The sequence below is a fragment of the Moschus berezovskii genome, chromosome 20 (genome assembly GCF_049115385.1).
Source record: "Moschus berezovskii isolate FMDL1 chromosome 20, NW_MosBer_1.0, whole genome shotgun sequence".
Taxonomy (NCBI): domain Eukaryota; kingdom Metazoa; phylum Chordata; class Mammalia; order Artiodactyla; family Moschidae; genus Moschus; species Moschus berezovskii.
In genome coordinates this window covers 11,366,621-11,390,152 of record NC_142479.1, presented here as the reverse complement: position 1 = coordinate 11,390,152, position 23,532 = coordinate 11,366,621, and the positions used below count along the sequence as shown (strand labels likewise).

General features: G+C 49.1%; 1 pseudogene; it reads left to right on the top strand.

Moving 5' to 3' along the window:
* The first annotated feature begins 16,525 nt into the window (after positions 1-16,525).
* On the top strand, positions 16,526-23,149 carry LOC148774622 (uncharacterized; annotated as a pseudogene).
* Positions 23,150-23,532: the final 383 nt, after the last annotated feature.

The window sequence follows — 23,532 nt, the reverse complement described above, 5'->3', positions numbered from 1 at the left end:
CACAATATGTTAGACAATTACTAACAATTATGAAAGATGAAATTATCAACAATGCAATAATAGTTGGAGATTTTAATACCCCATTTACATCTATGGATAGATCAGCTAAACAGAAAATTAACAAGGAAACATAAACTTTAAATGATACAATAGACCAGTTAGACCTAATAGATATCTACAGGACATTTCACCCCAGAACAATGAATTTCACCTTTTTCTCAAGCGCACACGGAAGCTTTTCCAGGATAGATCACATCCTGGGCCATAAATCTAGCCTTGGTAAATTAAAAAAAAATGAAATCATTCCAAGCATCTTTTCTGACCACAATGCAGTAGATTAGATCTCAATTACAGGAGAAAAGCTATTAAAAATGCCAACATATGGAGGCTGAGCAACACGCTGCTGAATAATGAACAAATCATAGAAGAAATCAAAAGAGAAATCAAAATATGCATAGAAATGAATGAAAATGAAAACACAACAACCCAAAGCCTCTGGGACACTGTAAAAGCAGTGCTAAGGGGGAAGTTAATAGCAATACAGGCACACCTCAAGAAACAAGAAAAAAGTCAACTAAATAACCTAACTCTACATCTAAAGCAACTAGAAAAGGAAGAAATGAAGAATCCCAGGGTCAGTAGAAGGAAAGAAATTATAAAAATTAGGGCAGAGATAAATGCAAAAGAAGCAAAAGAGACCATAGCAAAAATCAACAAAGCCAAAAACTAGTTCTTTGAGAAGGTAAATAAAATTGACAAACCACTATCCAGACTCATTAAGAAACAAAGGGAGAAGAACCAAATCAATAAAATTAGAAATGAAAATGGAGAGATCACAACCGACAACACAGAAATACAAAGGATTATTAGAGAAAACTATCAGCAGTTATATGGCAATAAAATGAATAACCTGGAAGAAATGGACAAATTTCTAGAAAAGTACAACCTTACAAAACTGAACCAGGAAGAAATAGAAAATCTAAACAGACCCAACACAAGCACGGAACTAGAGGCTGTAATCAGAAATCTTCCAGCAAACAAAAGCCCAGGTCCAGACGGCTTCACAGCTGAATTCTACCAAAAATTTAGAGAAGAGTTACCACCTATTCTACTCAAACTCTTCCAGAAAATTGCTGAGGAAGGGAAACTTCCAAACTCATTCTATGAGGCTACCATCACCCTAATCCCAAAACCTGGTAAAGATCCCACAAAAAAAGAAAATTACAGGCCAATATCACTGATGAACATAGATGCAAAAATCCTTAATGAAATTCTAGCAATCAGAATCCAACAATACATTAAGAAGATCATACATCATGACCAAGTGGGCTTTATCCCAGGAATGCAAGGATTCTTCAATATCCGCAAATCAATCAATGTAATACAACAGATTAAAAAACTGAAAAATAGAAATCATATGATTATCTCAATAGATGCAGAAAAAACCTTCGACAAAATTCAACATCCATTTATGATTAAAAAAAAAAACCCTCCAGAAAGTGGAAATAGAAGGGACATAGCTCAACATAATAAAAGCTATATATGACAAACCCACAGCAAACATTATCCTCAATGGTGAAAAACTGAAAGCATTTCCCCTAAAGTCAGGAATAAGACAAGGGTGCCCACTGTCACCACTACTATTCAACATAGTTCTGGAAGTTTTGGCTACAGCAATCAGAGCAGAAAAACACATAAAAGGAATCCAAATTGGAAAAGAAGAAGTAAAATTTTCACTGTTCATTGATGACATGATCCTCTACAAAAAAAAAATCCTAAAAACTCTACCAGAATACTACTAGAGCTAATCAATGAATACAGTAAATTTGCAGGATATAAAATCAACCACAAAAATCCCTTGCATTCCTATACACTAATAATGAGAAAATAGAAAGAGAAATTAAGGAAAGTATTACATTCACTGTTGCAATGAAAAAAATTAAATAATTAGGTAGAATATGTCTACCTAAGGAAAAAAAAAGACTTGTACATAGAAAACTATAAAACACTAGTGAAAGAAATCATAGAGGTCACTAATATATGGGCGAACTTCTTGAGTTGTGTATAGGTGCCAAGTATCCTTTCGAGTTTGAAGAGGGAATGTGGGATTTCTCTTAAGACACTGCAGCAGAAAGGGGCGTCCTGTCGCGTGGAGTGGAGAATATCATGGTTTTTCCCGAGCTGTGGCTTGAAGCTTGGAGGTCTTCTCGAGTTATGACGGGAACCACTGGGACTCACTAGTTTTGCCTCAGGGAAGTCAGGTCTCCTTTCGTGTTGAAAGGGGAACCTCGGGATTCCTTCCGAGTCTCTGAAGGGCATGAGGGCCATATTTAGACTTGAGTGGGTAAACTGAGAGTTCCTCTCCAGTGGCCACAGGGATCTTGGGGTTGCTATGAATGTTCCATTGTGAAGTCAGGCCGAGTGTTTGTTGAGAAGGGAACTCTGGTTTCGCCCCGAGTTGTAAAAGGACTGTCAGAGCTGTTATCTCTTTTAGTGGTAAATTTCGGCTTTTTTGAGAGGCTAAGCAGGGTATTCATGCCTCTGATCATTATGGGAGGTGATACTCCGTGTTCCACTGGAGCAGCTGCAAACACAACACGACTCATCTCTAGTTGAGTGTTAAGTCTGAGTCCTTTGAGCTAGCTGCAGAATCTACGGGATTGCCCTCGAGTGTCAATAGATGTGACAGGACTCGTCAAATGGTGCGAGAGGAAGCTGGGATTCCTCTTCAGTTGAAAGTGGAATGGCCCATTATCTTCAGCTAAGCTGTGATCACGGGCCTTCTCTTAAAATGTGGTGGGGAAATTCGGTTTTCTTCTCTCTGGGCGACCCTTAAGATGCATCAACGAATTCAAGCCTCATATCAAATTTGGAGAAAGAATTCGGGACTTCTGTCTATGTGCTGCAGGAAAAAAAGGGCCTCATCTTGCTTTGAAAGAGGAATCTTGAGGTTTTGCACGAGTTACAGAGGGAAGTGTGGTGATCCTCTAAAGTAACGACGGGAATATCAGGGAGCCTCCCGTGTTGTCTCTCAGAAGTCAGAACGCCTTTCCATTTGCAAGGGGAACCTTGGGATTCCTTTGGAATCGCTGCAGAGAAATAGGTCTGCATCTAGATTCGAGTCCGTTTAACTCAGGATTCCTCTCCAGTAGCAACAGAGTTCTCGGGGTGGCTCTCAAGATTCACCTGGGGAGTCATGCCTCGTCTCGTGTTCAGACATGGAACTCCGGTTTCTTCTCGAGTTGTAAAAGGGGTGTTAGGCCACAGTCGAGTTGAATTTGTACCTGGAGACTGTATTGAGAATGCTCGGGGAGTCAGTCCTCCACTCGTCTTGTGAGTTGATACTAGAGGATACAATTGAATCTGTGCAGTGGAATCAGACAATATCTCGAGTGGGTGGGTACATCGGTACCTTTTCCAATTGTGTTTTGAAATCCCGGGTATCCTCCTGAGTTTCAAGGTGGTAACCGCATCCTCTTACTGTGCGACAAGAATGTACGGATTCCATTCCAGACATTCCAGGGGAATCGACTGTCATCTCAAAGAGAGGACTGGTAAACGGGACACTTTGTCACTTGTGGAAGGAAACTCGGTGTTCCTCTCGGTTGGGACTGGGTATGTCGGTGTAATTTTTGAGTCGCATAAAGGAAATTAAGTAACCTGGCGAGTTTCAAGCGGGAATGTGGGATTTCTCTTGAGAATCAGCAACGGAAATGGGCCTCATCTCGCCTTGAGGGCAGAATCTTGTGTTTTTTCTCGAGTTGCGGCGTGAAGCTTCAGGTCCATTTCGAGTTGCTACGGGAACCTCAGGAACTCGCTTGCATTGCTTCAGGGAAGTCAGTTCTCCTTTTGTGTTGGAAGGGGAACTTCAGGATTACTCTTGAGGCGTGGAATTGGAATAAGGGCTCATCTAGATTTGAGTCCGTAAATTGTGTGCTCCTTTCCAGTGGGGACGGCTATGTCAGGGAAGTTTTTGAGTTGCATAAAGAGTGTCCAGTACCCGTTCGAGTTTCAAGCGGGAATGTGGGATTTCTCTTGTGTCTCTGCAGCAGAAAAATTCCTCATCTCGCATTGATGGGGGAATCTTGTGTTTTTTCTCGAGTTGCGGCGGCAAGCTTGGGGTTCCTCTCGAGTTGCGACGGGGACCTCCGAAACTCGCTCGTGTTGTCCCAGGTAAGTTAGGTCTCCTTTCATGTTCGAAGGGGAACCTCGGGATTCCACTTGAGTCGCGGCAGAGGAATAGGGCTGCATCTAGGGTTGTGTACCTATACTGTGTGCTCCTCTTCAGTGATGATGGCTATGTTGGGGAAGTTTCGAGTCGCATAAAGGGTGTCAATTACCCGTTCAAATTTCAAGCGGTAATGTGGGATTTCTCTTGAGACTCTGCAGTGAAAAATTTCCTCATGTGGCATTGAGGGGAGAATCTGGTGGTTTTTCTCGAGTTGCGGCAGGAAACTTGGGGTTCTTCTCGAGGTGCGACGGGGACCTTAGGAACTCGCTCGTGTTGCCCCAGGGAAGTCAGATCTCATCTCATTATTGAAAGGGTAGCCTCAGGATTTCTCCCGAGGCGCAGCACAGGAATAGAGCCTCAACTAGCTTTGAGTTGGTAACTGTGTGTTCCTCTCCAGTGGCGACAGGGATCTCGAGGTTGCTATTAAGATTCTACTGGGGAGTCTGGCTTCATCTAGATTTGAAGCATGGAATTCTGCTTTCTTTTTGAGTTGTAAAATGTGAATCAGTCCTCGTTTCTTGATCAGGCTGTCCATTAAGGCTTTTTCTATCGGCTGAGCATGGGTGTCAGGTTTCCCATCATGTTGTGAGGGGATAGTGGGTGTTCAATTGGAGATGAACCTACCTCGATTTGAGGGGTAACTAAGAGTTCTTTACCTTGCATCAGGATCCGTGAGAGTGCACTCGAGTTTCAATTGGAGACATGGGCCTCCTCTTGTGGTGGGAAAAAAAGAAAGGATTCCTCTATAGTTGAAGCAGGTTTTGAACACTCATATCGTGAGGAGGTGGGGAATATGGAGCTCTTCTAGAGCTGTGGATGGAAACTTGGATTTTCTCTCGATTTAAGATGGGTATCCTGGGAGCCGCTTGATTTGTAAATAAGCTTCAAGCCTCCTATGTTATCTTTAGAGAGAAGTCGGGATCGCTCTCCAAGTGCTGGAGGAACAAAAGGGCCTCTTGTGCCGTTGCCTGGGGCTTCTTGTTATTTTTGGTGAGTTGCGAAGGGAAGTTGGGCTTTCCTTTCGAGTTACGACGGGGAACTTAGGGAGACACTCGTGTTGCCTCAGGGAAGTCCAGTTGCAAGGGGAAGGTTGTGATTGCTCTCGAGTCAATGCAGAGGAATCAGGCTTCAATTCGCCTTGAAAGGGGTAATCCCAAAGTTTTTCTCGAGGTGGGGCAGGAATCTTTCAGATCCCTCGAGTTGCAAAGGGGCCAAACGAAGTATCTCAAGTTGTCTCTGGGAATGCTGGAATTCTTTGGAGGTGGGAGGAGAATTTGGGATGCCTTTCGAGTCAGTGAAGGGGCATAGGGTCTGATCTGGAGTTCAGGCGCTAACCTCAGGGTGCCTCTCCAGTTCTGACATGGATCTCAATGTTCCTATGAAGTTTCAACAGGAGAGTCATGCAATGTCTCTTGTTGAGGCATGAAACTCCGCTATCATTTTGAGTTGACAAAGGGGTGGGAGTCCTCCTGTCGAGTTAAATTTCTGTCCTGGGGCTTTTTATCCATGATGCACCTGGGAAGTCAGGCCTCCCTTCGTGGTGTTAGTTGACCCCGGGATTTCTCTTTGAATCGGTACAGTGTAATCAGTCTTTATGTAGAGCGGATGGAAAATCTGTGTCTTTTTGAATTGTAGTACGACTCCCCAGGGTCCTCTCGATTTTCAGTGGAATATCAGCATCCTCTTGAGATTCGATGGGAGCATCGAGATAAATTTCCAGACTAAGCAGGGAAATCGATGCTCAACTCGAGATGCCGAGTGGAAAACGGGTCTCTTCTTGAGCTGTGGCAGGAACCTCGCTGTTCCTCTAGAGGTTCTCTGGGTATCTCGGGGAGCTTCTTGAGTTGCGTATATGGTGCCAATTATCCTTTCGAGTTTGAAGATTGAATGCGGGATTTCTCTTAAGACACTCCCATGGAAAGAAAGGTCTTGTTGCGTGGAGTGGAGAATTTCATGGGTTTTCCCGAGTTGCGGCTTGAAGTTTGGAGGTCTTCTCGAGTTATGACGGGAACCACTGGGATTTGCTAGTTTTGCCTCAGGGAAATCAGGTCTCCTTTCATGTTGAAAGTGGAACCTCGTGATTCATTTTGAGTCGCTGCAGGGCATGAGGGCCACATTGAGACTGGAGGGGGCAAACTCAGTGTTCCTTTCCAGTGGGCACAGTGATCTTGGGTTTGCTATGAAGGTTTCTACTGGGGAGTCAGGCCTAGTCTTTGTTGAGGAGGGAGCTCTGCTTTCCCCCGGAGTTGTAAAAGGATTGTCAGGTCTGTTTTCTCTTTAGCGGGAAATTTGGGCTTTTTCCAGAGGCTCAGCGGCAAATTCATGCCTCCGATCATGTTTGAAGTTGATACTCCGTGTTCCACTGGAACTGCTGCAAACACAACACGACTCATCTCTAGTTGAGTGTGAACTTGGAGTCCTTTGACCTTGTAGCAGTATCTACGTGGTTGCCCTCGAGTGTTCATAGATGTGACAGGACTAGTCAAGTGGTGCAAGGGGATGTTGGGATTCCTCTTCAGTTGAAAGTGGAATGGCCCATTATCTTCAGCTGAGGAGTGTTCATGGGCCTTCTCTTAAATTGTGGGGGGAACTTCGGTTTACTTCTCTCATCGGGACGGGTATCTCTGTGTGACCCTTAAGTTGCATCAACTATTCAAGCCTCATATAGAATTTGGAGAAGGATTTTGGGACTTCTGTCTATGTGCCGCAGGAAAAAAAATAAAAAAAGGCCTCATCTTGCTTTGAAAGAGGAATCTCCAAGTTTTTCTCGAGTTGCTGTGGGAAGTGTGATTATCCTCTCGAGTCACGATGGGAATATTTGGGAGCCTCCCTTGTTGTCTCTGGGAAGTCAGAATGCCTTTCCATTTGCAAGGGGAACCTCGGGATTCCTTTGGAATCGCTGCAGAGAAATACGTCTGCATCTAGATAAGAGTCCATTTAATTCAGGATTCCTCTCCAGTAGAAACAGAGTTCTCGAGGTTGCTCTAAAAATTCACCTGTGGAGTCTGGCCTCCTCTCGTGTTCAGACATGTAACTCCGCTTTCTTCTCGAGTTGTAAAAGAGGTGTTAGGCCACAGTCGAGTTGAATTTGTACCTGGAGATTTTATTGAGAATGCACGGGGAGTCAGGGCTCCACTTGTCTTGGGAGTTGATACTCAAGGATACATTTGAACCTGTGCAGTGGAATCAGACTATATCTCGAGTGGGTGGGGATACTGGTTCCTTTTCAAGTTGTGTTTTGAAACCCAGGGGATGCTCCCGAGTTTCCAGGTGGTACCTGCCTCTTCGTATTGTGTGATGGGAACGTATGGATTTCACTCCAGAAAAATCAGGGGAATTTACTGTAATCTGGAAGAGAGGACTGGAATACAGGACACTTTTTCAGTTGTGACAGGAATCTCGGTGTTCCTCTCGATTGGGACTGAGTATGTCGGTGCAATTTTTGAATCACATACAGGATGTTAATTAACCTGTAGACTTCAAAAAGAAATGTGGGATTTCTCTTAAGATGCTTAAGCAATTAAACTATCCTTGCTGCTAGAGCTGCTGCATCCATTCAACTGTGGAAATGCAAGCTGAAAAACACCCATCTTTCCGAGAAAGCCTCCAAAAGGGTTTAGGAAGCATTGGAAACCAGATGGGATTATATGCATGTCCATAGAAACTTGACACCTCTCAACAAATGCATTTCAAATGTTTCCTAGTTATACGTTTAGGGCAAAAAGGTTCACAAATACAGAAGAAAATGGAGCAGACATTAGACACAAGCTCTGAGTCTTCACACACAATACAGAAAGACACTACACAAAGTGTAACCAGGGAAAACAGTGAACTTTGTCAAATTCAAGATTTGAACTCTGGAAGAGACCGTCTGAAAAACGCAAACGAAACCTCCCAAGCAGGGAGACAGCTGTTTGCATAAACAGAGCTTAGGCAGTATTTGGCTCCTAATACACAAACGACATGATCACAAATGAGGCTGAAGATGAGGTCTGAAGGGACACCAGGAGAAGAAAAGGACACGGAGAATACACCGAATGATGCCCAGCACTGAGGGCCTGAGAAACTCGGTCTATGTGCACTCCCTGAGCCCCGTGGGACCCTGGACTAGGTCTGTTCTACCTGGAGGCTCACAGAGATGGACAGTGAAGAAGGAGAAGAGAAATCCTTGGCATTTCTAACACTCACAGCAAATGCTTAGAAGGAGAAGGCAAGGATCAACCTCACCGACAGTGACATTCCCTGAAAGGTAATAGCTAGGAGTCCATCTAACACAGGAGGGAAGCTCCTCTTCTCAGAGAACTGCAAAAGATGGATGAAAGAATTTGAAACCCACCAATCCAATGGAAAAGAAGCTGTGTTCAAGGATCAGAAGAATTCCTCCTGGTAAGATGATGTCACATCCACCTCCGCCCTACCCCCACCGTGGAGCAATCCAGAGGTTCCACGCTCTTCCTCTCAAAATACCAACGGCTGCTCTCAGGGCATTTTAACCAACCAATTCCAAAATGTCTATGGAAACACAAAGGACTCAAAAGAGTCAATGCAATCTGCCGCAATGCTCTGAAAAGGACGTAGCAGGCTGCCTAATAGCCAATTAGCCTATCACACTAGGATCATCAGGACAGCATGGTACTGGGAAGAAATCAAACAGGCAGAACCAGCTCCATGGAATGGAATTGAGGGTCAAGAAATAAACCAAAGATGGTCAATTCATCGACGCCAAAGGAGGGAAGGTGATACAAATGGGAAAAAGAGCCTCTGCAAAAAAAAAGGCCATGGAAATTGGAAATGGAAATTGGAAACAATCACATTGACTTTTGGTCTCATAGCACCTCAGATTCAGTGAAACTCATCAACACAAAGCCTGAAGTGATGAAACTCCTGGAAAGAAGCACGGGCCACAGGCTCCTTAATGTCCGGGACTTCTCAACATGTGTGTGGGGGAAGCAAAACTGGGTCTCTTCAACTCAAGGGAACAGGAAACCAAAGGACACCCACGGACTTCCATCCACTTTAACACCTTGGCAACAGAAAAGGTAAGCATTCACAAATCAAAATGGTAACAAACTGAACACAAAAGAATATTTTCAAGCAGAATATCAGAGAAGGGGTTCCTAAGTAAAAGAGACTGAGAACACACACGACTAAGTCTCACAGAACAAACCCAGACGTGTCCCTTCCCCTTACACCAGCTCCAACCCCAAACCTTTACCTCACTCAAAAGGAAACCCTAAAGCCTCACCATAGGTCAACTGTAAACAGGCGTACCTGCATTCACATGCATGCGAGCATCCATAGGAGAGACACAGAGAGGAAGAAACAGACTGAATTTCAAAAGGTCAAGAAAGAGATGTTATGAAGTCGAGAGACTGAACAATGGAGAGAGGAAATGAGTCGATTTTACAGAATTTGCCTGTATCTCTCTTGAGGTTGGAAACAATGACAGTGCTTATTCCCCGTGCAAGGGGGAAAATGACCCAAGATGATGAGACTCAAAGACACAGTTGAGTGTAGCCACTGTTGGAGCAGCCTCCCCAACCCCTCGAGGCTGAGTGGGACACTTGAGGAGGACGAGGATGTTTGATATCAGAGGGGACAATGTCTGAATATGACCTTCCGGTCCTTCTAATACGGAGGTCAAGAAAAAGGCAGGAAGGGGACTGCCTTTTCCCAGGTCCCAGAGCCCATCCAGGACTGATTCTGCCCCATTCTGTGCTAGTTCAGCCCTGTGTGGAATCCGTCCTTTGAGTAGTGTCAGTGTACAAGCTCCTTGTGATAGTGGCCCAAAGTGTGAACAGGCAATGGAGCTTTTCGTAGGCTGACAGACCTAGGCAGGAGATGGGAGAGTGACACCCACTCTGCAGATGGAGAGACTGGGGAAACCTTGTGGGGCACATTTCTTGCCCAGGGCCACATCACTTCTGAGAAAAGGAGCCTGGGCTGAAAGCAGCTGTGTCCTCAGAGCTCAGGCCCTGGCTTCACCCAGGTCTCCCCAAGGCTGTGGGGTGGGCTGTGTGGGTATCACTGTGCCTGCATGTGGCCTAAGGGCATGAGGAACAGCCAGAACCCCAGCGGTTCCCTTGGGGAGCTATGTGGAAGGGACCTCGGCCACGACCCAGGAAATGATGTCACTTCCTGGCAACAGAACCCAACAGAACCCACAACCCAGGTATCCAGGCCACCCCTTTGGAGAGGAGCCCCCAGCCAAATCGCTTGCCCTCAAGATGTTCTGCTGTTGGCCCTTGCCCAGAGCCTGGAGTCTCAGGCTAGCTCACAGGCAGAGTGTCTTGGAACATGGTCGACGCTGGCTCAGGGCCCCCCAGAGAGGGCCCTTTGCCTGAAGCAAAATAAAGGTAAGAGGGGAGCCCTAGGCCATGTCAGGCCACCTCTCCAGTCCCACCCGTAGAAGACTGAGGCCTTTTTCTGTGTGTGGATGGGGGTTTCTTGGGGTGTGTCTGCCTGAATTAAGCCCAGCCGCATGTGGGCCATGAGCCCGTGGGCCGCTTGTGTCTACACCCCAGGGGAGAGCAGGCTGGGTTGCATGCGGAGAGTCCAGGAAGAACCGGCTTCCCAGGCTGACCTCATGCCCTTAGGGGTATGTCCGTCCTCCCAGGTGGGTATCTGAGCAGATACTCGTCTCTGCTCTTTAGCAGACAGGCAGAAGTAGCAGCCATCCTGGCCAGGCTCAGCTCAGAAATATCGAGGTAGGGCTGGCTGATAGTCACTATCATTGCAGAGCGTCCCACCTGAGGTGGCCCCTGAGGGGCACACCCCATCCACCTCCCAGAGGGTGAGCTCAGAGCCCCAGCCCCCTGCCCGGGAGGCCCAGTGCAGGCTCCAGGTGAGCGTGGCCATGGACGGCTCATGCCAACTTGCGATGAAAAGGAAGCGGAGAAGGCCTGCTGCCCAGACACCACCCACCATACACTCTGGAGCCCAGTTTCAGCCTGCCACGGAGCTCAGTAGAGCCGGCTCTGAACCAGAGTTCAGAGAAGCCTTGTCTCGGAGGCAGCAGGAGGACCTGGAACCCACTACGGCAGAGTAAAGAGGTGAGGCGGCTGGGGCTGCTGCATGTGAGTGTGGGGAGGCTGTCCTGAACCACACAGGGAGGAGTCCCCCAGAGCTGGGGCTGGGCCTGGACCAAAGGCTGGCCTCACACCACCAATCTTGGAGACTGCAGAGAAGACTCTGATGCTGGGCGTTCTTGGCCAATCTCTATGAATCCTTCTTGCCTACTTAGGCACATGGCAAGGCTGGCCTGTGACAAACTCTTCTTCTCCCCCAGCTTGCGCTCTGGCCATCAAACTCAGCCATCCTCCACGTCCAATACCTGTCCCTATAGAGGTGGGAACTCCATATCCAAGACCCAGGGATCCACTGAGGGGTAGATCGAGACCTGAGACGTCCCATCCCAAAGACACAGGGCCAGCCTGGTACTGGCAAGCACCCTCAGCACATCGGATCTCTGTGCCTGCACGACCCCCAGCCCCAGGCCCCGATGTCCCAGACTGCCTTCCAGAACTTCCACGTCCAAGTGCACTTACACCTGCTCGAGCTTTGGCCACAAACCCTGAGTCAGGGCTTGAGTGACCACCTGTGCATGGGCAGCCAGCCCTGGATCCTGCCATGGACTCAGACGCCCACCATGACTGTCCCACCCCTGCAGGGAGAACAGGCCCCTGCTCTGGACAGTGACCCAGAACCTTTTCGGCAAACACCTCGTCCAGGGGCGAGGGTGGCTATGCAGCCTCCATCCCTGTGTGTTCCACGTGGATGCCGTCCACTCCCTCCCCACACAGGGGAGATTGATTTCCCTTCTCCTGATCTGATTTTCATCAGGCTCCTAAGCAAGGTTCTTCTTATCTTGTATGTCTTTTATGGCTTTCTGTATATTTTGCTCGCAAGTGTGTGTCAATAAATTTTCCTTCCTCAAGCCATTTGGAAATATGGAGGCCTTCACCATGCTGTGTAAGCATCACCACTGTCTACATTCGGACACCCTCTTTCTATCTCACCCACTTCCCAGCAAAGCCTGGATTCATGGCAAGCACTCCCTGTTCCTCTCTACCCCGCCTGACAACATTGAGTCTAACTCTCTTCATTTCTTCCCATTCTTTCGGGGTCCCCAATAAATGCCAATCACTGAAATGATAGGAAACTGGATTTTGCTCTGACTGAAGGTGAAAGTTATAGTCTCTCAGTATTGTTAGAGTCTTGGCATCCCCATGAATGCTACAATCCATGGAATTCTCTAGGTCAAAGTCCTTGAGTGGGTAGCTTTTCCCTTCATCAGGGGATTGTTCTGACTCTCCAAATATTGGAAGACCATACTGAAGAATTCTGGTCTCTATATCATTTGAAGTAGGCTTTGGGTATCTGAAAGGACAGTGTAGGTCCTTCAAGATGTCTTCTGCCAGACAAAGCCCTCTTGGCAAATGTGCTCAGAATCTCCAGGTAGGCAGTGCTGTTGTATGTGGGACACCTCAGTCACAAAGGAAATGCTGAGTTCTTCCACCAGCACACACAATCTCACAAAAATAAACCAGGCAGGAGAAATATAAAGATAAACCCACAGCAACAAAGGGATAAGTGTTCCTCAGAATACAAGGCCAGAGAAAGACATACCATCCTTGTGGCCCCCACATGCTTGAGAAAATCAATGATTGGGAAGGAAACAGAAGAAACATGTGCATGACCAACGTGAGGCAATGCACATGGCTAGTGTAGCTCAGAGATGGCCTGACGCTTAGCATGGACACGCGGGCAAAGGGAAACACAGTGAAGGTGGCGGTGGTCATCATCTCAGAGCTAGGTGCTCAGGATGGTGACAACCGGCCTTCGGGACGACAAGAGGGAGTGCAGGGCCTAGCAGCGCCCATAGACATCTCTCTCGCTCTCTGGGAGAAGAGTGTGCCGGACCCATCAAAGTCCCACAGAAGCATCTCTTGATGATCAGTGCCCACCCTGAGGGTGGATCCCACTCCACTTCTGACACGGTTGCTCCTGGCCTCTGAGATGCTCACCGCTGGCCGTCCGAAGCCACAGGCCTGCTGGGTGCCTGTGGGAACAAAATTCCCTTCAGCTGCTCTCACAGCCAAGGGCACACAAGGATGCTTGTGCCTGCGGCTCACAGATGGATGATCAGCGCCCTGTCAAACCGACCTGGGGATCGGTGCTGAAAGATAGGCCGCACCCGATTCCCCTTTCACTGGACACAGGGTCCCTGCTGCTAGAGCTGCTGAATCCATTCAACTGTGGAAATGCAAGGTGAAAAACACCCATCTTGCCAAGAAGGTCTCCAAAAGGGTTTAGGAGCAACGCATTTGGAAACCAGAGGGGATGACATGCATGTCCATGGGAACTTGACACCTCTCAACAAATGCACTTCAAATGATTCCTAGACTTATGTTCCATGCAAAACAGTTCACAAATCCTGAAGGAAATGGAGCAGACATTAGACATGGGCTCTGAGTCTTCACACACAATACAGAAAGGCCCTACACAAAGAGTAACCAGGAAACACAGTGAAGTTTGTCAAATCCAATATTTGGACTCTGGGAAAGACCGTCTGAATAAAGCAAATGACACTTCCCAAGCTGGGAGACATCTGTTTGCATACACAGAGCTTAGGCAGGATTTGGCTCCTAATACACAAACGACATGAACACAAAGAAGCCTGAAGTAGAGGTCTGAAGGGACACCAGGCGAAGGAAGGGACACGTAGAGTACAAAGAATGATGCCCAGCACTGAGGGCCTGAGAAACACGGTCTACGTGCACTCCCCTACCCCCGTGGGACCATGGGCTAGGCCTGTTCTACGTGGAGGCTCAGAGAGACGGACAGTGAGGAAGGGGAAGGGAAATCCTTGGCATTTCTAACACTCACAGCAAAGGCTTAGAGTGAGAAGGTAAGGATCAACCCCACCGACAGTGACATTCCATGAAAGGCAATAGCTAGGAGTCTATCTAACCCAGGAGGGAAGACTCTCTTCTCAGAGAACTGCAAGAGATGGATGAAAGAAGGTGAAGCCCACCAATCCAATGGAAAATAAGCTGTGTTCACGGATCAGAATTCCTCCTGGTAAGAGGATGTCACCCCCCCCCCCCACTGACCCCCACCATGGGGCAATCCTAAGGTTCCACGCTATTCCTCTCAAAATACCAATGGCTGTTCTCAGGGCATTATAACCAAAGAATTCCAAACTGTCTATGGAAACAGAAAGTAGTCATAAGAGTCAATGTCATCTGCAGCAAAGCCCTGAAATGGACATAGCAGCCTGCCTAATAGCCAATTAGACTATCACACTAGGATCATCAGGACAGCATGGTACTGGGAAGAAATCAAAGACACAGAAGCAGATCCGAGGAATGGAATTGAGGGTCCAGAAATCAACTCAAGTTTCTATGGTCAATTCCTCGACGCCAAAGGAGGGGAGCCGATACGAATGGGAACAAGAGCCTCTGCAACGAGAGGCCGTGGGCATTGGAGATGGTCCATCTGAAGAATCACATTGGCTTTTGGTCTCATAACACTTCAGATTCAGTGAAACACATCAGCGAAAAGCCTGAAGTGATGAAACTCCTGGAAATAAGCACGGGTCATAGGCTCCTTAATGTCAGGGACTTCTCAACATATGTGAGGGGGGAGCAATATTGGGTCTCTTCAAGTCAGGAATCAGGAAACCAAAGGATACTCACAGGCTTCCATTCACTTGAACAGCTTTGCAACAGAAAAGATAACCATTCACAAATCAAAATGGTAACAAACTGAACACAAAAGAATATTTGCAAACAGAATATCAGAGAAGGGGTTCTTACATAAAAAAGACAGAACTCACAGCACTAAGTCTCCCAGAATAAACCCCAGACCTATCCCTCCCCCAACACCTCCCCAACAGCAAAACTTTAACTCACTCTACATGAAACCCTAAAGCTTCGCCCTAGGTAAACAATATACATGTGTACATGCATTCACAGGCATGCGAGCATCTACAGGAGAGACACAGAGAGGAAGAGACAGACTGAATTTGGAAAGGTCAAAAAAGAGATGGAAGGAGGGCGAGAGACTGAACAATGGAGAGAGGAAATGTGTCGATTTCACAGAATTTGCATGAATCTCTCTTAAGGTTGGAAACAATGACAGTGCCTATTCCCCATGCAAGGGGGAAAATGACCCAAGATGATGAGACTCAAAGACAAGGATGAGGGGAGCCACTGTTGGGGCAGCCTCCCCCACCCCTGGCGGCTGAGTGGGACACTTGAGTAAGAAGAGCAAGGTTGATGTCAGAGGGGACGATGTCTGAATATGACCTTCCAATCTTCCCCATGCGGGGGTCAAGAAATAGGCAGGAAGGGGATTTCCTTTTCCCAGGTCCCAGAACTCATTGAGGCCTGATTCTGCCCCATTCTGTGCTAGGTCAGCCTGTGTGGAATCCGTCCTATGGGAAGTCTCAGTGTCCAAGCTCCATGTGATAGCGCGCCAAAGTTTGAACAGGCACTTTAGCTGTTCGTAAGCTGACAGACCTAGGCAGGGAATGGGAGAGTGACCCCCACTCTGCACATGGAGAGACGAGGGAAACCCTGCGGGGCACATGGCTTGCCCAGGGCCACATCACTTCTGAGAAGAAGGAGCCTGGGCTGGACTGAAAGCAGCTGTGTTCTCAGAGCTCAGGCCCTGGCTTCACCCAGGTCTCCCCAAGGCTGTGGGGTGGGCTGTGTGTGTGTCACTGTGCGAGCACGTGGCCTAAGGGCGTGGGGGAACAGCCAGAAACCCAGAGCTTCCCTTGGTGAGCTTAGTGGAAGGGAGCTCGGGCACGAACCCAGGGAATGATGTCACTTCATAGCAACAGAACCCAAAAGATCCTAAAACCCGGGTATCCAGGCCTCGCCAGTGGAGAGGAGCCCCCAGCCAGATCGCTTGCTGTCAAGATGTTCTGCTGTTTGCCCATGCCCAGAGGCCGGTTCCTCAGGCGAGCTCACAGGCAGAGTGTGTGGGAACGCGTTCGATGCTGGCTCAGGGACCCCCAGAGAGGCCTAGGGCCCTTTGCCTGAAGGAACAAAAAGGTAACAGGGGTGGCCCAGGCCAAGTCAGGCCACTTCTCCCGTCCCACCTGGGGAAGCCTGAGGCCCTTCCATGTGTGTGAATGGCGGCTTCTCGGGGTGTGTCTGCCTCAAGCAAGCTCAGCCGCATTTGGGTCAGAAGCCGGTGGGCCGCTTTTCTTCTCACCCCAGGGGAGAGATGGCTGGGTGGCATGGGGAGAGTCCAGGCAGAGCTTGCTCCCAGTCTTACCTCATGCCTTCAGGAGGATCTCCATCCTCCCAGGTGAGCATCTGAGCAGACACTCGTCTCTACTCTTTCTGGGAGCATAAGGTCAGATGGGCAGAAGCAGCAGCTGTCCTGGCTAGGTTCAGCTCTGAAATATCCAAGTGGGGCTTGCTCATGGTCACTATCATTGCAGAGCGTCCCAATCGAGGTGGCCCCTGTGGGGCACACTTCATCCACTTAACAGAGGGAGGGCTGAGAGTAGCAACCCCATGCCCGGGAGGACAATTACAGGATCCAGGTGAGCATGGAGATGGAGGGCTCAGCCTAACAGGGGATGAAGTGAAAACGGGCAAGTCCTGCTGACCTGACACCATCCAGCACACACCCGGGGACCCAGTCTCAGGCTGCAAAGGGACTCAGCACAGCCAACTCTGACCCAGAGCTCCGAGAAACCCTGCCTCGGGGGCAGCAGGAAGACCTGGAGCCCAGCATGGCAGAGCACAGAGGTGAGGCGGCTGGGTCTGCTGCATGTGAGTGTGGGGAGGCTGTCCTGAACCACACAGGGAGGAGTCCCCCAGAGCTGGGGCTGGGCCTCGACCAATGACTGGACTCACACCACCCATACTGCAGACTGCAGAGAAGACTCTGATGCTGGTCCTTCTAAGCCAATCTCTAAAAAGCTTTCATGTCCACTTAGGCACATGGCAAGCCTAGCCTGTGGCAAACTCTTCTTCTCCCACAGCTCTAGCTCTGGCCATCAAACTTAGCCAGTCTCAAGTCCAAGACCTGTCCCTACAGAGGTGATAGCTCCAGGTTCAGGACCCAGGGATCCACTGAAGGGAGATCGAGACATGAGACGTACACTCCCAAAGACAAGGAGCCAGCTGGGTACTGGCCAGCAACCTCAGAACATCGGATTTCTGTGTGTGCATGACTCCCAGCCCCAGGCCCCCATGTCCCACCCCACCTTCCAGTACCTCCAACCTCCACGTGCACTTGCAACTGCTCGGGCTTTGGCAGCAAAACCCGAGTCAGGGCCTGAGTGACCACCTAAGCAGGGGTAGCCTGCCCTGGTTCCTGCCAAGGACTCAAACACCCACCATGACTCTCCCACCCCTGCAGGGAGAACAGGCCCCTGCTCTGAACAGAGGCCCAAGCCCTTTCGGCAAACACCTCTTCCAGGGGCGCGGTTGGCTCTGAAGCCTCCATCCCTCTGTGTTCCCCATGGATGCCATCCACTCCCACCCCAGCCAGGGGAGATTGACTTCCATTCCCCTGAGCTGATTTTCATTAGGCTCCTAGGCATCTTTCTCCTCATCTTTTATGTCTTTTATGGCTTTCTGTATATTTTGCTCCTAAGTGTGTGTCAAATTTTTTCCTTCCTTGATGCTTTTTGGGAATATAGAGGCCTTCACAATGCTGTGTAAGCATCACCGTTGTCTACATTCGAACACCCTCATTCTTCCCCCCCCCACTTCCCAGCAAAGCCTGGAATCATGTCAAGCCATCTCTGTTCCTCTCTCCCCCGCATAACAACATTGATTGTTCTTGTCTCTGCATTTCTTCCCATCCTTTAGGTGTCCCCAATCAATGTCAATCACTGAAATGATAGAAAACTGGATTTTGTTCTGATTGGAGGTGAAAATTATACTCTCTCAGTATTCTTAGAGTCTTGGCATCCCAATGAATTCTACAGTCCATGGAATTCTCTAGGCCAGAATACTAGAGTGGGTAGCTTTTCCCTTCTCCAGGGGATTGTTCGGAATCCCCACATTCTGGGAGACCAAATTGGAGAATTTTGATTTCTATATCATTTGAAATAGCCTATGGGTATCTGAAAGGACTGTGTAGGTCCTTTCAAGATATCATCTGCCAAACGAAGCCCTCTCTGCAAATGTGCTCAGAATCTCCAGGTAGGCAGTGCTGTTGTTAGTGGGACACTTCAGGCACAAGGGAAAGGCTTGGTTCTTCCGCTGGCACAAACAAACTCACAGCAATAAAGCAGACAGGAGAAATGGAAAGATAAACCCACACCAACAAAGAAAAATATGTTCCTCAGAACACAAGGCCAGAAAGAGACCCACCATCCGTATGGCCCACACAGGCTCGAGAAAATCAGTGATCGGGAAGGAAACAGAAGAAACATGTACAGGTATAATGAGAGGCAATGCACACTGCTCGTGTAGCTCAGAGATGGTCTGACGCTTAGCATGGTCACGTGGGCCAAAGGAAACACAGTGCAGGTGGAGGTGGTCATCATCTCAGAGCTAGGTGCTCAGGATGGTGAAAACCAGCCTTCGGGACTACAAGAGGAGTGGAGGGCCTAGCAGAGCCCATAGACATCTCTCTCACTCTCTGGGAGAAGAGAGTGCCGGACCAATCAAAGTCCCACAGAAGCATCTCTTGATGATTAGTGCCCACCCTCAGGGTGGATCACACTCCACTTTTGGCACGGTTGCTCCTGGCCTCTGAGATGCTCACCTCTGGCGGTCCGAAGCCGCAGGCCTGCTGGGCGCCTGTGGAGACAAAAACTCACTTCAGCTGCTCACACAGCCAAGGGCACACAAGGATGCCTGTGGCCTCTGGCTCATAGATGTAAGATCAGCGCCCTGTCAAACCGAGCTGGGGATCAGTGCTGAAAGGGAGGCCGCTCCCAATTCCCATTTCACTGGACACAACGTCCCTGTTGCTAGAGCTGCTGAATCCATTCAACTGTGGAAATGGAAGCTGAAAAACACCCATCTTTCCGAGAAGGTCTCCAAAAGTGTTTAGGAGCAATGCATTTGGAAACCAGTGGGGATGACATGCATGTCCATGGAAACTTGACACCTCTCAACAAATGCACTTCAAATGATTCCTAGATATATGTTCCATGCAAGACTGTTCAAAAATAAAAAAGAAAATGGAGCAGGCATTAGACATGTGCTCCGAGTCTTCACACACAATACATAAAGGCACTTCACAAAGAGTAACCAGGGAACACAGTGAACTTTGTCAAATCCAAGATTTGGACTCTGCGAAAGACCGACTGACAAACACAAACTACACCTCCCAAGCTGGGAGACAACTGCTTGCATACACAGAGCTTAGGCAGGATTTGAATCCTAATACACAAACGACATGAACACAAATGAGCCTGAAGGAGAGGTCTGAAGGGACACCAGGCAAAGGAATGGAAACGGAGAGGACACCGAATGATGCCCAGCATTGAGAGCCTGAGAAACACGGTCTAGCTGTACTCCCCGAGCCCCAAGGGAACCTGGGATAGTCCTGTTCCACCTGGAGGCTCAGATAGATGGACAGTGAAAAAGGGGAAGAGAAATCCTGGGCATTTCTATCATTCACAGCAAACGCTTAGAAGGAGAGGGCAAGCATCAACCTAAGCGACAGTGACATTCCCTGAAAGGAAATAGCTAGGAGTCCATCTAACACAGGAGGGAAGCCCCTCTTCTCAGAGAACTGCAAGAGATGGATGAAAGAAGGTGAAGCCCACCAATCCAATGGAAAAGAAGCTGTGCTCATGGATCAGAAGAATTCCTCCTGGTAAGATGATGTTACTTCCCCCTCCCTCCTCCCCTCACCATGGGGCAATCCAGAGGTTCCACGCTATTCCTTTCAAAATACCAACGACTGTTCTCAGGGCATTTTAACCAAAGAATTCCAAAATGTCTATGGAAACACAAAGGACTCAAAAGAGTAAATGCAATCTCCCGCAAAGCCCTGTAATGGACATAGCAGCCTGCCTGATAGCAAATTAGCCTATCACACTAGGATCTTCAGGACAACATGGTACTGGAAAACAATCCAACATGCAGAACCAGATCCATGGAACGGAATTGAGGGTTCAGAAATAAACCCAAGCTTCTATGGTCAATTCCTAGACGCCAAAAATGGGGAGGCAATAAGAATGGGAACAAGAGCCTCTGAAACGAAAAGCCATGGGAATTGGAGATGGTACCATCTGAACAATCACATTGGCTTTTGTTCTCATAGCACTTCAGATTCAGTGAAACACATCAACGCAAAGCCTGAAGTGATGAAACTCCTGGAAATAAGCATTGGCCACACGCTCCTTAACGTCAGGGACTTCTCAACATATGTATGTGAGCGGAAGCAAAATTGGGTCTCTTCAAGTCAAGGAGGCAACCAAAAGACACCCACAGTCTTCCGTCCACTTGAACAGCTTTACAACAGAAAAGCTAAGCATTCACAAATCCATATGGTGACAAACTGAACACAAAAGAATATTTGCAATCAGGATATCGGAGAAGGGATTCCTATGTAAAAGAGACTGAGAAGTCACACCACTACGTCTCCAAGAACAAACCCTAGAACTCTCCCTTTCCCTATCACCAACTGCAACCCCAAAACTTTACCTCACTTGAAAGGAAACCCTAAAGCCTAAACCTAGGTCAACAATATCATGCATAAATGCATTCACAGGCATGCTAGCATCCACAGGAGAGACACAGAGAGGAAGAGACAGACTGAATTTGGAAAGGTCAAGAAGAGATGGAAGGAGAGCAAGAGACTGAACAATGGAGAGAGGAAATGAGTCGATTTCTCAGAATTTGCATGAATTTCTCTTGAGGTTCGAAAAAATGACCGTGCCTATACACCTGCAAGGGGGAAAATGACCCAAGATGATGTGACTCAAAGACAAGGATGCGGGGAGCCACTGTTGGGGCAGCCTCCCCCACCCCTCGAGGCTTAGTGGGACACTTGAGGAGGACGAGGAAGGTTGATATCAGAGGGGGCAATGTCTGAATATGACCTTCTGGTCCTCCCAATGCGGATGCCAAGAAATAGGCAGGAAGGGGACTGCCTTTTCCCAGTTCCCAGAGCCCATCCAGGCCTGATTCTGCCCCATTCTGTGCTAGGTCAGCCCTGTGTGAAATCCGTCCTTTGGGAAGTCTCAGTGTCCAAGCTCCATGTGAAAGCGGCCCACAGTTTGAACAGGCACGGGAGCTGTTCGTAGACTGACAGACCTAGTCAGGAGACGGTAGATTGAGCCCCACTCTGCAGATGGAGAGACTGGGGAAACCCTGCGGGGCATGTGGCTTGCCCAGGACTACATCACTTCTGAGAAAAAGGAGCCTGGGCTGAAAGCAGCTGTGTCCTCAAAGGTCAGGCCCTGGCTGCCCCCAGGTCTCCCCAAGGCTGTGGGGTGGGCTGTTTGGGTGTCTCTCTACCTGCAAGTGGCCTAAGGGCTTGGGGGAACAGCCAGAAACCCAGAGGTTCCCTTGGGGAGCTTTGTGGAAGGGACCTCGGCCACGAACCAGAAAATGATGTCACTTCCTGGCAACAGAACCCACCAGAACCCGCAACCCAGGTATCCAGGCCTCACCAGCAGTGAGGAGCCCCTGGCCAGATCGCTTGCTGTGAGGATGTTCGGCTGTTTGCGCCTGCCCAGAGGTCTGGGCCTCAGGCGAGCTCACAGGCAGAGTGTGTGGGAACGCTGTCTACACCGGCTCAGGGCCCCCTGGAGAGGCCTCTGGCCCTTTGATCGAAGGAAGGGAAAGGTAACAGGGGAGCCCCAGGCCGGGTCCGGCCACCTTTCCTGTCCCACCTGGGGAGGTGGCCCCTGAGGGGCACACCCCATCCACCTGCCAGACGGAGGGCTCAGAGCAGCAGCCCCCTGCCCGGGAGGCCCAGTGCAGGCTCCAAGTGAGCGTGGCCATGGAGGGCTCAGCCCAACTGGGATGAATAGGAAGCAGGCAAGGCCTGCTGCCCAGATGGCAACCAGCACACACCCCGGGGCCCAGTCTCAGGCTACCACGGAGCTCAGGACAGCCGGCTCTGAATCAGAGCTCTGAGAAGCCCTGCCTCGGAGGCAGCAGGAGGACCTGGAGCCCACCACTGCAGAGCACAGAGGTGAGGCCGCTGGGGTTGCTGCATGTGACCATGGGGAGGCGGTGCTGAGCCACACAGGGAGGGGCCCCCAAAGCTGTGGCTCAGCATGGAAAAAAGCCTGGCCTCAGACCACCCACCTTGGAGACTAGAGAGAAGACTCCGATGCTGAGCTTTCTCAGCAAATCTCTAGGAAGCTTTCATGTCAACTTAGGCACATGTCAAGGCTGGTCTGTGGCAAACTTTTCTTCTCCCCCAGCTCTAGCTCTGGCCATCAACTCAGCCAGCTTCTGCATCCAAGACCTGTCCCTAATGAGGTGGGAGATCCAGGCGCAGGACCCAGGGATCCACTGAGGGGAGATTGAAACTTGAGACGTACCCTCCCAAAGACACGGGGCCAGCCGGGTACTGGCCAGCACCCTCAGCACATCGGATATCTGTGCCTGCATGACCCCCATCTCCAGGCCCCGATGTCCCACCCCGCCTTCCAGAACCTCCACCTCCACGTGCACTTGCACCTGCTCGGGCTTTGGCAGCACAACCAGAGACAGGCCCTGACTGACCACCTGTGCAGGGACAGCCTGTCCTGGCTCCTGCCAAGGACTCAGATGCCCAACATGACTGTCCCACCCCTGCAGGGAGAACAGGCCCCTGCTCTGGACAGAAGCCCGGAGCCCTTACGGCAAACACCTCGTCCAGGGGCGCAGTTGGCTCTGCAACCTTCATCCCTGTGTGTTCCCTGTGGACGCCATCCACTCTCTCCCCACAAAGGGGAGTTTGACTTCCCTTCACCTGAGGTGATTTTCATCAGGCTTCTAGGCATCTTTCTCCTCATCTTTTATGTCCTTTATGGCTTTCTGTGTATTTTGCCTGTAAGTGTGTGTCAATAAAGTTTCCTTCCTTGATGCCAGATGGGAATATAGAGGGCTTCACAATGCTGTGTAAGCATTAACACTGTCTACATTCGGACACCCTCATTCTATCCCCCCACCACTTCCCAGCAAAGCCTTGATTCATGGCAAGCAGTCCCCATTCCACTCTCCCCCGCCTGACAATATTGAGTTTTCTTCTCTCTGCATTTCTGCCTGTCCTTTCGGGGTCCTCAATCAATGCCAATCACTGAAAAGATAGGAAACTGGATTTTGCTCTGACTGAAGGTGAAAGTTATAGTCTCTCAATATTGT